At 32.5% G+C, this 16,103-nt stretch overlaps 1 pseudogene; it reads left to right on the top strand.

Annotated features, from left to right (window-relative positions):
• Positions 1 to 16,103, top strand: part of LOC149529591 (bidirectional sugar transporter SWEET3b-like) — a 99,477-nt pseudogene that overhangs the window by 15,495 nt on the left and 67,879 nt on the right.

Raw genomic sequence — 16,103 nt, 5'->3', positions numbered from 1 at the left:
AGGGAAGTTAATGTCTAGTACATGTAACCTACATAAAATCCAAACATGTACATATGCATATAAATCTAAAATAAATAGACAATGGTGGGGAGTAGTACATCATGTAGATCCTGACTAACAAGTGACTATGACTCCCTCCCTCAACCATATCAAAAATTTCAAACATAAAGTAAAACATACATGTACACCATGCATAAAACATACATGTACACCACACACATGCAAGTATGTGGTAAGTAACCATAAAACCACATGTAAATCATTCATATAACTGTAATTTAAAAAGCAACTCAAATCACTATAAGAAACATACAAAGGATCATCATTGAAAGAATAACCATGAACACATGAAATAACTGAGTATCAAGTAGCTCATAAAATATATAAACTAAGTATGACATAACACCAATCAAATTAGGTAACCAAGTACCACTAAATCATAACACATAACCATAAAAGTTGGCCTAAAAGAATTCAACAATATAATAAAAAATAAACTAGGGGTAGGCACTACATGATGTAATTGTGAAGTGAGCTCTCCAAGGTTGAAAACACTCCTTGGTGTGTTTTCAAAGAGGCACTAGCCCTCAAATCCTATAGTTCTTTGAAATATGAAAGATCTTTGTCCAATATATTTTCTTTGTATAGTTTTTAGGCTTTCTTGATGAAATCTCTCTTTCACTGGACAACTATCATTCTATCCTCTAGATTTTCATTACTATTTTCTTCTTCAACATCCCTATTGATGGACTCTGAATACTTTTGATCTTCCCTTATCTCCTTTGGTGTCTTCTCTTCCCAAGGGTAGAAATTATCTTGATCAAATAAAATCCCCATGATGTAGTGTTATTTTTCCTATAGGTAGGTCAAGTGTAGCTTCTTCCTTGACATTGTCATCAATTAGTATGATGAACTCATTCATTATTTCCACATGCCTCTCTTTAGATTCCAAAAATTAATCAATGAACAAGAGTCACATCATATACTTGAATTTTACACCAGTGTTAATCAAGGTTGAGGGAGATATCAATCATGCTCAGGATCATTTCATAGATATATTCCTTTGTGAAGAGAAGGTTTGAAAATTTTATTTCGCGTGTGTTGTCATGGCTCATGTAATTGAGCCCTAAACATAGAGCCTCTATTTTGGAAATTTCCATCAAAATCGCTACATTTCCCAAAAAGGTTTTTGTATCCATATTTTAATGTCTTTGTAATAGCATGTGATATAGATTACCAAGTAATATGGAGTAAAGCATTATGGTAGATTGTGTAACTTCCAACTAATCTCTATAATCATTTTGAATCTAGTGCAACCTGTATAGAGAATTAGCAGTGATTGACTAACCAAATCCTTCTCTAGGGGTGAGTAAGGAGTCTTGTTTGATAGAATTATGTATGTCCTCTGATATGAGAGTGTTATTTGTTAAATTTAATGTGCTTTCATTTGAATAAATAGATACATTTATTAGTGCATCAACAACTTTTTTCCCTTCCCTATATGTGTTAAATAATATACGATTGGAATTTCTTAAGGAGGTGGTCGATCCTCAAGATCCATTTGTTTAAATTCCAAATTGAAAGTTGGATTGAGTAATGTCATTAATGATTGTAATGCCCTCTTGGGAATGCAAAAATGAAATAAACCTAATATGTTACAAATTTTATTGGGTTTTTCAAAAAAAAAATTGTTACCTTGATAATTATCGAAGAAAACCAAGGTAATTTCTAAGTGAGAGAAACTTTTAGAGGTAAAAACTATCTTTCTATGTACTACTCTCTCACTATGTACTCAAACCCCTCTCTCACCATGTACTATTCTCTCTCCATGTACTAAGAGTCACTCACTCTATGTACTTGAACCATCTCTTAGTTTCTCTCTCTCTCTCTCTCTCTCTCTCTCTCTCTCTCTCTATGTACTAGAAATGTGCTCTCACTAAATACTAAAACCTTTTCAAAGGTTAAGGTTAAGAGGTTTGAGTTTGGATCCGAACCTCATCTAAAATTTTCTTCCCTAATTTAAACCCAAACCTCATATCTGTATAACTACCTTTGAAATGCCAAATGTGAAAGTTGTGTTCATAGTTACAGATTCTCATCTTGAATCATACACTCTTTCCACTTCAGTTTGGGTCAAGGAAGCTTCTCATGAGATGTCATAAAATGTAGTAGTGGTGCAACATGTAGAAAATGTGTCGAGATAGTGTTCAGAATTTCTATGGCAGGTTTGATAAAATGCCACAATGGACATGATATGCAAAAATGGGGGAGCATAAATAGTGTTCAAATTCTTTGACCTACCTCTTTTTCCTTCCAACCCATGTCATTAGATGGGAGCATGGAATAAAAGTGGCGGACATGCCATGAAAAAGGCATGTGAACTATTGACACAATGTGTTCTATGATATCAAAGAGAATCATGTATGATTTTATATAGAATAATCCAGCCAATTTGTGGTCAAATAATGCTTGCTTACTAATTGTGGAGTACACCCATGATTGCCCATGCTCACCTCCATCTCCTAGCTTGTATACTATCCATCAAATGGAAGATCCAAACTACCAGCCCATGGGAAGTCACTAACCTTTCTACAAAGAATCTCACAAGGAAAAAGACACTCTTAAATGCTAGTATCATAAGCTAGAAGTTGCCTATGATCTTCTTGAAAAAATGATGCCATGATATTTGTTAAAAATATTGTCTAAACTTTCATTCAAAATTCAAACACCAACAAAAATCACAATGGAATTCACATGGGAGAATCTTGGAGGAATGTAGAAGTGGAGGGCATGTGCACAACCATATTTTGAGAACATGATATGCATCTTCAATGAAGCCTAATGAAGAAATGAAGGAATAACACATCTATTTGACTTAATTCTCTCAACCTAATGTAGCCATAGGCAAGGCACATAAACCATCTAATCAAAGGTCCTTCTCATAGATCCATTAGTTTGATAGAACACATAGACAAGGTACCTAGATTATTTGACTAAAGTAAGCACTCCATCCTCATGGGCCTGGTTAGATCTCACACCGAGCTTCCTTTTCTTGTTGGCAGCATGGAGCATATTCATGACCTCTCTGTATACTCATTTTACTATGCAATGGAAATGATAAGAAGTATAAGAGGAGAAGAAGTGACCATATGTCATGTGTGCATCTAAAGTTTAAAGGTTGAAGGTAAAGTTAGTGGTGATTGAAACCAAGCCCGCGTCCGAGGAGCACAAACTATGATCTCAAATGCACATTAACTATTTGACTGAGTGTCCCAAGGTGAGATTGTAGTGTCATTTGAATGGACATGTGTTTACAATGAAAAACCTATGCCAAATTATTCACTAGTAAACAAAATACTTTCTAACAATCAATGAAGAGGTGCATCAATGTATTGACCAAATACCTTAGTTACAATGTGTAGAAAAGAGTGGTTGTAGGGATGGATAAAATATCATTTCATGAAAGGAATTTGACATAATCAAAGCACAAGTATGGGAAAGCCATCAGATGTACAAACCATACCACAAAATCCACATAGCTCAATATGGAACATACTATTGAACCCAAATATGAGAGACTTGAAAATAAATATTGAGTAATTGATCATATGTTCATGCCATGAATGAGGACGTCTCTAATCTATTAAAGGAACTATAGTGATACTAGTACATTTCCCCTTTTTTTTCAACCAAAGGCCATGTTGGCCTATGATTTCTTCTTCTTCTTCTTTTTATGCCCAAGTTGGTCAAAACTTTGACCAAATTAGGGTTTTATGCCCGAGTTGGTCAAAATTTTGACCAAATACGGTTCATAATGAAAAAATGAAAATCGTAACATCATTTTTTATTTGGAAATTTGTTTGGTGGCAATAGTTTATTGTTCAATCTATGCAGGTGGATAAATTATTTGATTTTAGGAGGAAGTGTTTTGTGAGATTGAGATGAGTTTTGAAGTGTTTGGGTGCCAAGGTTAGTGATTTTTGATTCTGAGGAAGAAGGGAAAGTGGGGAAACCGTTGGTTTTTGTTTTTTTTTTTTTTCTTCTTGGAGCTGCCTCAAATGGGACTTCAAAAAAAAATGGTGAATCATAGTGAGGTTATTAGCAATTTGCAGGTAGGACCTAATTTTATAAAGATTTTTTTAGGATAGATTTTATAAAAGTTTTGGTGTGCTCTCGTATAATCTTCTTTTCATTCATTTTATTTTTGCATTCACATCAAAGAAAGTAATTTTTGTTGCAATTTTAGTGTAAAATTTATATTTTGGGATGGACCTCTTTCTTTTCAATATTTACTATGTCAAAGGCATACCTACATTCATTCACATAGAAATCATCAGTCTGCAATGCACGAGAGGCCTATAAGAAGATTGCAAGAAGGAAAGAAGAGTTCCTAATTTATATATTACTTGCAATCCCATGTCTAGCTATAGAATGAGGAATGCACACATAATTAAAGGGAGGCATGAAATGACTACTCCACCTAAATACTTTTCTTATCTTTCTTTTACAAAAATTCATGATTAGGGTTCCCCTAATTCCAACTTTCAGATCGTATGTAGGCTCCAGAAACCTTGTAGAAAATAGAGGCTTGGCCATGTTGCATCCCACATTTGTTATTGTGAAACAAAAGAGGATTTTTCCCTAATTTATGACCATACTTCATCATAGTAGGGAAACATCATCTTTTATATTGATCAGGCAGTCCATGTACTATGTCACATGTTTGGGCCTATTGGTGTCAGTGCCAGCAAATTCCTCGTCATTACGTTTGTCTAGGCTTTCAAAATTACAATATTGGGAAGAAAATGAGTTTCTAAATTCTTGTCAAAATTAGCTCTATCAAATCTAGATTTGAATTGAATTCTAGCCTTGGTAATCTCTCACAATGTAATTTTTTTGAAACACAAGGTGAGGTTTGATCTTTTTTGGGCAGGTTTACATTTGTGAAGGTGATAAGATAGAAATCAATGGGGCAATACTCATGCACCACATATTTGATTGCTCTCTTCAATTGTTTTTCTTATACTTGGTATGGAATGTTTGTTGTAAGTAAAGGGTGGGAAAACATTTTTGGTTTCCACAATCAATGGTGTTGGCATTATTCCTAAATGCTTTGTCATTTTCACATACTTAGCATTTTCTCCTCCCAATGCCAAGGTATGCACTATTTTCCCTTAAATTATTGCAAAGGTATCACTATCATTGAATTCTATGTATTTCTCATATGCCAAAATTTGTGTTGTGCCACTTTTAGCTTAAAGTAGGGAGGATGGTTGTAGCTATTGAATGATGTTCACAATAATGGCAATGGTGTCTACTTCTGGTCTTCATGAGCATAAGACTTGAATGTTCTTAGTGGGTATTGTGGGGATCATTACAACCATTGCACTCTATGGTTCTTCACTTCACGCTATGGTATGTAAACTAACGATTTTACCTTTCTCTACTTATTTTGCATACTAGATGTATTTAAGCCTCAATTATATATATTTTTATTTTGATGTTTAAGCCTTGGCATATTTTTTTTGATATATTGAAAAAGCTAGTGATTAGAAATAAAAGTGTGGAGTTCATGCCATTCCACTTATCATTATTTGTCTTCCTCACCAGTGCTTTGTGGATGACCTATGTTTTCCTAAGCAAAGACTTCTTAATTGTTGTAATACCACATTCATAATCTATTTCTTTCCTATAGCTTAAAGAGATATTATTTTCCGTGGTATATTTCCAATTTGAATGTTTTTATGCTTTCAAACTCCTAATGTTATAGATTATCTTTTGGGAATCATGTACCAAAAGAAATGGAGATGAAAGCCAGATGGTTGTACCATTCCCAAGTAAAATTTGCATAATTGGTTTGTGTTCTATTTTCAATTTGGACTCCTCTTGATGGGCAACTTCTTTTTAGTTTCTTGTTATATATCTATTTTGAATGTAGTACTCGTGAATCCATTTTATTTTCAATTGTTTAGGCAAATTCCATAAAGATAAAGTTTTGATCAATGATAATTAAATGGGTTCTCTCTTAATTTTATGTATGCTAGATAGATTTTGATAGGTACTGGGATTTTTAATTTTCACTCTTGTTGGTAAGCTCATAATGGTAAATAGTCTAAATAGTAAAATTTGCAAGCTCAAACTTGGTAAGCCCATGAACATAAGTAGAAAGGCACTACTATCCTTCCCATCAATGAGTTGCAAGCTTTTCTTTAGCCCCTCCAAACTATAACATTTATCCTCCACAACATACACTACACAGGCTAATTTCCATAGAACAATGATATTTTCCCACACATGTACAAAAACCACAATAATTAGCTATAAATCAACTAATCCCTTATAATCTATTTGGCATGTAATTTGGGCCTCATTTGTCCTTTAGAAGTCAAAGACAGCTAACCCCAATAAAGAAAATATGATGGATTCTTCATCTATCTTGATAAGTGCTTGTAAGAAAGTGCACTCATAGTATAAATCCAGGTGACTTCTCTAGAGAAAGAAAAGCCCTCTTTTCATGATTCATTAAATCCAAACTTTGTTCAGACCACCAAGATCAATTTGAGGCTTAATCAATTGGGAAAGAATCCTCTTTTCTTTGCAATCAATTCTCTCTTTGGAATCAAGATCTAAATTTGTGAGCAAACCATCTTCATTTTTCATTGAAATGATCTGTGAGAATACAAAAACTATAGAAGGTTTAATGTAATCAAAACTTGTTGTAAATTAACATTATGTTGATGCCATTTTAAGTTAAATATGATTACAATCTTGAGGCCAAGGAGAAAAGGGATAAAACTAAAAGTTACATCAGAAAATCATACTATTTCTCCAAATTGTTTCAAGTTAATAACTGAGCTAAATAAAATTTCTAAACATTTTTGTGTGCATATCACTTCTTTTTGTTTCAAAAATTTGATGTTCACAAGAGTAACATGGTTGAAAAGCCTTCAATTATCACTCACGTGGTTGACAGTATGACTAATAATCTAAGACCAACTCATGCTAAAGCAACTAATGTGGCAAATGTTGTCCTTGATGGTATGTATGGGTGAATTTTGGCTTTCAAATATTCCAATTCCATCTTTTGATTTTATTTGTTGGGGAATGTAGTTACATTGTTCACTTTTTCCCGAGAAGTTTTTGACATTATGTTTTTAAGGTAATCAAATTCTTTCTCTTTTTATATTTGGTTAACTAGTCTGAGATCCTAATTGTCACAAGCACAGATGGAATCTTGTTAGGAGCATAAACTCTTTGGGGTTTGTACCCTGTTGAGACCATAACAACAGTGGGTAGAATTTGTGCAGAAGTAAGTTATCATACTTATCAATTATTAGCTATTATGGATTCCTTTGGATGGAAATAACTTTATTGATTTTGTTGAGAATGACTCAAAAACCAAGATGTTATCTAAGAGAATGTGAAATTGAAAAGAAACCCACAATAAAAATTAGAATGAAAGAGAATAGTTTTGTGGTTTGTCATAATGAAAATTTGAACCTGTATTCTTTTTTGTTACAAATAAAGTCCATTAAATATCTTCTAAACTATAGACTTATTTGACTTTTCAAACAAATATAGGTAGAGAAAGTTTACAAACAAGCTATTTTTTTTTTTCAACTATCACATATATTGGTGATCTAACGACTCATTTGGAATCTATATCATTACCATCAGTATGATTTTTTTCCATTATTATTGAATTTTCCATCATCAAGTTGTTCATTAGAGTGCAATGAGTTTCTCTTTTATGCAAATTATGACATGATAGGCTATTTGTTCTCAATATTTTGTTTCTTATTATCTTTGAGACCTTAATTACTAATCCAAGGATATGAATCTTGGAATATATGATTTGCAAGTATGTGTAGCAATTAAAATAAAGGCATCTATTATTGTAGGTTTTCACATCATCAGGACGGGCTACAGTGTATCCATAATTTTTTTCTTTTTGAATGATTGCTATAAAAATATTCTCAAAAATTGGGCATAATTTCAATATTATATCTCCTTTGCTTTGTATATCAAACATAATTTTGACTTCAATATTATTATTTTAGGCTGATTGCAAAATACAGACCATCTATGCTCATTTTGGCTATTGTCATTCCATGGTTTATGACTAATTTGCTAAGGTAGTCTTTCACTGGGGCATTTCAGGTTAGTTCACTAGTGCCTTTGATTTTATTGCGTGTAGATGTTCTTATCACTACAATAAAATAAAATCAACTTTTAGTGTTAATGATATGATTATGTTTGGTTTTACTGTCTTTGTCTTTGTGAGACTTCAAGAGGTATTAGGGGAGTACTTTCTAATCTTAAGAGATTTCATAGGTGTTTTAAACTTTTCTAGTAGTTTCACATATGCTAAAGTATTTATTTGCATGGAAAATGCTTTGAATTTTTGTGTGGGATAGGGCAATGCACATCTAAGTGAGAAACAATAAGAAAACACTTTTTTTTTTAAAGACAATAGTATCATTTAAAGTGAAAGGATATAAGCTCCACAAATATGACACACTGGACAAAAAAAAACTTCATGGAAAAATGTAAAGCTTCTTTTAGCACAACAAAATGTTAACATGCTAAGACAAAATTGTAGTATACTATCCATTTATATCTACTTCCTTAAATTAATTTGCTTCAGATAAATTCAAATGCATATTCATTGTAAATATAGAAAATGGCAAGTTATACATCATCTAAAATTTTCCCTTCTTGATTTGACTAGGATCCAATAAGAGTTCACTAGACCATTATTATTTCAAGAGGATTTAGACTATTATTGTTCAGTGTTTGATCCATGACATGGAGTTGATTCCTTTATGCATTTCATGTACACTATGGATGATCCCATCTCTTGTGAGCATCTTCTTTGGGTTCTTAGTTGTTCTACTATTTCAAGTTGAGATGGATCATTCTATTCTATTTACTGAGAGGATTTTTCATTTTGTTTCCTTTTAGGAGATTGATACAAAATAACATTATAATATTTTATCTAATGTGTCCTAGACTTATATGAGATTTATGGGAGGAATTGTTTTGTTCAAACACTATGACATTTCCCTTTGCACTTTCCATTGTTAACCCCTATTCAAAGGTCTCTGGTATGTTTTGTCCAAGAAGTCATCACTTTCAGGTGATATTACATAGAACCTCTAGAACTACCTAGCTGATTACTCCCTTCTTGAAGGTTGCAACTAATATTGAATTTTGAACGAATTAAGCAGGCTCTATCTCCTTCAAGCAGATATGTAATCATCATACAAAATAAGGAGAGCTATAAAGAATTGGTCTAGGAATCAAGTCTTAATGTGATGTTTAAGTCTCATAACATACTTTGAATGGCAATGAGACATGGTTCTAAAAAATAGCTTCATTTTTCCTAAATCTATTTGTGAATTTTCCCAATTGGCCCAAGTAATAAGTGCCTTCATATAAGAAACCATGTGATTTAGATTGTAATACATCTCTCTGGATTCCATGATCATGTCCCATTTGTTCATAGACACAATCACTGTTCAATGTGTGTATCACAACTTAAGAAGTAGGATTGATTCATTAATAAATCATTTGAGAAAGATCTTGTGTTCCTCTTGTGCTACCACCAGTATGATCCCACCACTAACATAACTCAAAAACCAAGATGTCAGCCCCCTTCCAATAAATTCCATTATTTGCTATAGAATCTACGTGAAGAATCAGTTTCCCCCATTTATTGGTCTCTAGCTCTACTAAAAATGGATCCCAAAAGAATTCAAGTGTTATGTCATAATCCTACAAGAAAGAAAACAAGCACTAGAACTCAAATGTTTGAAAAAATAGAATTACCGTGCCAATCAAAGAGATAATGTCTAGAAGAAATAGAATTCTAGATTTGTAGTCTTGGAGGGAGATTACTTAGGACAATTAGATATGTGACTACATTTGAATATTGCTATAAAGTTAAAAATAAAATTGTAACTGTATCTTGCTTTAGCAATTCCATTGAAATCAAATGGTTTAAAAATTACATTCAAGTTTCATTCCTGAATTAACAATGATAAAAAATCATATTGAGATATTTTCTATCATTGCAGAAGCTTAAGAAAATTAAAGGAGTTTATCTCGACAAGGAGGAATCTGAATATGGTAATGAAGTTGATGCAAAGTAATTACATTCAATGAAAATCTTGTTGAGAGTTCTCTTATTGGAGAGCCAAATAAAGTGTCAATACCCAACTGAATTTAAGGAGCTTAGATTCCTCTAACTGGATGGTGACATTTCTACATTATGGCCACCAAATTTGGAGTCACTTGAGCGATTGATTGTGTTTCATGGCCTTGTCTATAAAGGTGGTGTCACATTATATCAGGAAAGTAATTACTAATTACTCAATATATTTTTCTCTTTAATAGATTCTTTAGATTGGTAAAAAATATTCTCCCAACAAAATCAAAACTTAGATGCAGCTACCCAAGAACCTGCGGGTGATGAGAGCTACTTCACAAGCTCAGCTCAAGGGATTTTTACTAGCCATAAAAGTTGTCCCAAATTCCTCCTTGAAAGAATTGGACTTGAAAGAATTGAAAAGTCTCAAGAAATTTCCTAAAAGGATGGATCACTTAATTGCCCTAAAGATCTTGATATTAGATAAATGGGATCAAATGCAACAGCAGCTTGAGTTGGTATGGGGGTTGCATTCATTAAAAAGATTGAGCATTTATAGTGGAAATTCATTGAGAACTCTACCAAAACTATTTTCTCAGTTAGATTTTTTAGAGGAGTTGATCTTGACTACGTGTAGGAAATTGGAGGAATTTATCTTGACTACGTGTAGGAAATTGGAGGAATTTCCCTTGACTTTTGGTGATCTTGGTTCTCTAAGATATCTGAACTTAGTAGGTTGTATTAGTAGATGTGCTCAACACAAGCTCTATCTCCTTCAAGTAGCTATGTAATCATCCTACAAAATAGGAAAGTATATTTTAGATTAGATTAGAGATAACTATGAAGAATTAGCCTAAGAATCAAGTCTTAATGTGATGTTTAAGTATCATAACATAATTTGAATGGAGGGTAGACATGGTTCTGAAAAATTACTTCATTTTTTCCAAAACTATTTGTGAATTTTCCCAATTGGTCAAAGTAATAAGCACCTCCCTGTAAGCAACCATGTGATCTAGATTATAATATGTCTCCTTGACTTCCATGATCATGTCCCATTTGTTCACACACATAATCACCCTTCAATTTTTTTATCCTAACTTGAGAAGTAGGATTGATTCATTGATAAATAATTTGAGAAAGATCTTATGTTCCTCCAGTGCTACCACTAGTATGATCCTACCAGCGACATGACTCAAAAACCAAGATGTTAGCCCTTTCCAATACATTCCATTGTTTGCTATAGAATCTACATGAAGAATCATTTTACCCTATTTATTGGTCTCCAACTCTACTAAAAATGGAGCTCAAAAGAATTGAAGGGTTGCATCATAATCCTACAAGAAAGAAAACAAGCACTAGTACTAAAATGTTTGAACAAACATAATTGCTCTGCCAATTAAGAAGATTTGTCCAATGGGTAGAGGAAAGTTTATATTTATCTTCAAAGTTCGAGATGGATAAGTTCAGGATGGGTAAAAATTAGTGGCATTGCAAATTGGATACCATTATGGAGGGCGTGTAAAATTAGAATTTAATAATTCCCATCATCCATGTATAGAGAACATGTGATATTATATTGGGTTGTCTAGATTTCAAGCAATGGTTGAGAATCCATTTGAGTGTAATAGTTTTTATGGATTTGGATTAAATGAAATGCTCTTGAAATAATTATTTTTAAAGAAAAAGTGGTATATATATTTATAATTACTCTAATTCAAAGACTCATCTAGGAAAGAATTAGGAAAGAAAACCCAAAATCCTCATCATTACATATATTAGAGGAGAACCTTGATTTACAATTGCCCAACTGAAAAGATAAACCCATGTACATTCAAAGTTGGAAACTAGAAAAACATAAGATGTTGTCCAAAAACCCAAGGTAAGTAGCTCCAATTTGGACTATCATTCTGCTACAGCTCCAAATTCTATTAGAAACTACTTATTCCTTTAAATCTACATTTGTGGCAATAGGTCCATTTGAATCAAATTGTAGGAGATGCATCACAGGAACTTTACAAATGAGAAATCCATTTTTATTCCAAAATTTAGCAGATCTCAATGACAAGAATAATAATGATATAAAGAGCTTATAACTTTGTACATATACAGTCAAACAAGTCAGCGTCCCATTAAAGAATTCACACTAGATATCAATCGAAGTAGATAGCATATTTGTGGGAAACAAAAGGATGGGCCACCAAAACCAAGATGTAGAAATGTATCATAATATGACAGTATGTGTGTCCTAAATTAGTGAACAACCTCCTTATCATAAATTAGTGACAATACAACCTGAATCACTCTTAACAACTACAAGCTTTCTTATCATTAGCAATCACTTTTTACAAATCTACATTATTATTAATAGCATGTATTGGATAAATTGCATCATACAAATAGTCATCACAACCTACTTTGCAAGATAGTCAGCAAGGGCATTGCCTTCATGAAGGGTGTGTGAAATAAGAACTTCTTCAAAGGTGTCTAGGAGGTGCCAGATTTGTTGAAGGATTTAGGTTACCTTCCAATTGTGTGATTTTCTTTTTATGCAAGCATTAATGATAACCATGGAATCGCCTTCAACTTATATTAGTCAAAAATCCCCTTGTTTTTCCAAAACTAGACATAGGAAGAGAGCATATGATTCTGCTATGTTCTTTGATCCCAAAGGCAAGGGATCAGATTTAATAGAAAGCACATCACCATAATGATCTCAAATGCAAGCATCTTCACCTAATTTACTTGGATTTCCCCTTGATGCACCATCAAATTTGAGTTTAACATGTCTAGAATCAGGTGGGATCCAATGGATTTTCTCTCTAGCTTTTGAAGGGGAAGAATATTAATTTTCACACCAATCGATAGGCACATGTATATTTTTCCAATCACGAATAATTTTTCTGTCCCAATTAGATAAAATTGGGTTGCATTTGTGTTTAGTGTGATTAGTCTTAACAACTTCAAATATAGGCTTTTCAATGGTTATAAGAACACTTTCAATGGTGGAGGGATGTTAATGGAAAATCCTCTTATTATGCTCCCACCAAAGAGCCTAAGCAATTAAAATTGGGATGTAGGTGTAGAGGTTGGAGAAAAAGGAATTGGAATACAACTCTAGCCATGATTGGAAGAGATCCCATAATTTATTTGTGAGGGGGGTGGAGTAGTGAATTTTATCAAGGACAAAAGGCCAACATTGATGTGCAAAAGGGCAATTCAAAAAGAGATGATCTCCATCCTCAATTTCTTGATCACTAAGATGACAGTTAAAAAGTTGTGAGATATGGAATTTAGAGAGTCTATCACTTGTAAGGGCTCTTTTATTCAAAGAAATCCAAGAAAAGCACCCAACCTTTGCAAGAGTAAATTGGTTCTAGAAAAATGAGAATGCATAGGAAGGGGTTTTATTAGCTTCCTGCTATTCTAGAACCATGTACCCCTCTTTGATTCAATATGAGCCATTTTTCCCTGGAGCCCAAATTAATTTGTCTTCTTATTCGAAAAGATAAACCACTAAACTTGAGAGTAGTTGATGAAATATGTCTTGATCAATAGATGAAATAGGCAACTCCCCTGAGTCCTTCTAAATCACTTTTTTGGAGAATAAACAAACTACAGAAACAAAATCAATCAGATATTTACCCCATGAATTTTTTCAAGAGATGATCAAGATATCCATTGGGTTTGGTTTAAGAAGAGGAGGGGATCCATTCCCAGAATCTCTCCAAAATTTGACTTGGAGGTGATTGTTTACCTCCCATGAGAGATGGTTAGTTACAATGTCTTTGGATGTCATTATAAAGTCCCATAGTGTTGATCCTTTTGGGGGGTCTTGCAATGAGAGTACTCTTGAGGGGAAATTGTTATCTAGCTCCTTGTATTGCATTATTTGACACCATTTATTCTGAGGTTCAGAATACATTTGCCAAACTAATTTGGCACCAAAGGCTTTATTTCTTTGTACCAAATCATGAATTCCAACCCCACCCAAAGATTTCTCTTGAGCCATATCTTGCAAAGAGATGAGAGGTATATTATTTCCTCCATTTATCTTTCCAGACCATAAGAACTCTCGAATCATCTTTTGAATGGTTTGAATTATTGAAAAGGGAGCTTTTAGCACTAAAAGATAGTAGTTTGGAATAGCGAACAACATTGTTTTGACGAGAAGAATTTTGCCAGCTAGTGAGAGCCATCATTTTTGCATAGTACATTTCTATTAATAATCTTATATATTGATAATTTATATGAGTATTTGTTTGTATTTTTTACAAAAATTTGTAGGAGAAATTTTCAATCATTTGACTCTTCTTTGAGCTCTATTATATGTTGATAGTAGATCCCAAACTGCCATCAAAAATGTTGATTATCAAAATCTCCAAACACAAGTATATAAAAAAAGTAACAATAATAATAGTAATACATCTTATTAAAGATAGACCTTTGGATGAAATAAAATAATATTTTGGATTCAAATCCACATTTGGAAGACCTATTGAGGGCTAATGGTACATTTTACAATTTTACATAGGTGATGTTTATTAAATGAAGATTCTATGAAGGTTTTTCATTCTAGAATTTATGTTTTACTTTCTTTCAAACAAAGATAGAGTTAGATTTATCTAGAAACCAAAAGAATTATATAAATATTTCCATTCAATAATAGTTGTTATATAGAATAAAAATTGAAATAAATAGAAAGATAGCGAGAGCAAGTCACAAAATTGTTGATCAATAAAATCATGACGGGGTGAAAAAGGATGTGAGATGTGCACTAAAGAAAGAGATCCATAATCCATTTCATTCCAACTACTTAATTTTATCTAATTTCTAAAGTCCATTTATTGGTTGTAATGAATTTTGTATTTAATTATTAAGAGTTTTGTCTATCAATATTTTGGGTTTAATTTCCATTTTGTCATCTAGATTTTGAAAATGGTTAATGTTGTGGCTACCAAGGTTGAAGGCGATGTTGATTCACCAATATCTGTATTGGAAGATGAGATGAAGATTTTTCCTTTTTTATTTAATTTCTCTTGTTTTAGAAGAATTGTCATATTTTTTGCATGGTATAAATGTGTTTTGCAAGCTTAGGGTGCTTTGGTGAAATTGCAAGAGAGTTTCTCAATTTTATTTTGTTTACTTTAATTGTAGTTTTTTGTTTATTGTCATGTGGTTGTATCTTGATGTAAAGCTCAAAGATTTTTTGCTTTTGATGTTTGAACTAAAATATTGATCAAGATTATTCTATCCTAATTGAAATATCATTTTACTTCCTCTTGATAGGGAAATTGTAGAAGTGATCTGAATATTGCTTTGGAGGATAATGAATCTCCATGTGATGGGGAAGTATTATAGGTTCCAGAAGATCTAGTCATAAGAGAAATATCTAGAGGAAGAATGAGCAAAACAGGAGGAGGAAAACAAAAAAATAAGCAAATAATGGAACTCAACAAATTGGTGATTTGGTCTTTAGCAGATTGAAGGCACTTCTTAACTAGATTCAGCTTTATTCAAAATGAGTTTGTCTCCAATACATCCACTTTTTCTCTTATCTTGCAAGTCTTTTTTACTCATCAATAAATTCATCTTCAAATAAATTTGATGCAACTTTTATGTATTGATGCCATGCTTTAGCATACATAAAACTTTCTTTAAATTTTAAAACTTCTTTGTCACTGCCATTTTATTTCCAAAGAATAGTTGCTATGTACAATTTCATTTAATCTGGTATAATTTATGTTTAAATTTTTCATATTTTAAGAATGTTGTGTGATAAAATGGAAGTCACTACTTCCAAATATAAACTTCCAAATATAAACTTCCAAATGTCATTCCTTCTGCAATATTTGTATAATTCTAATTCAATTCTCATACACTATCAACCTTTTTAGGATTTCTCTAGAGTCATATGTGTTTAAATTCTCATCTTCATTTTATATATGATAGTAAT

The sequence above is a fragment of the Cupressus sempervirens genome, chromosome 11, assembly GCF_028749045.1.
Source record: "Cupressus sempervirens isolate cs-2001-9-10 chromosome 11, ASM2874904v1, whole genome shotgun sequence".
Taxonomy (NCBI): domain Eukaryota; kingdom Viridiplantae; phylum Streptophyta; class Pinopsida; order Cupressales; family Cupressaceae; genus Cupressus; species Cupressus sempervirens.
This window is presented reverse-complemented; position numbering and strand designations above follow the sequence as displayed.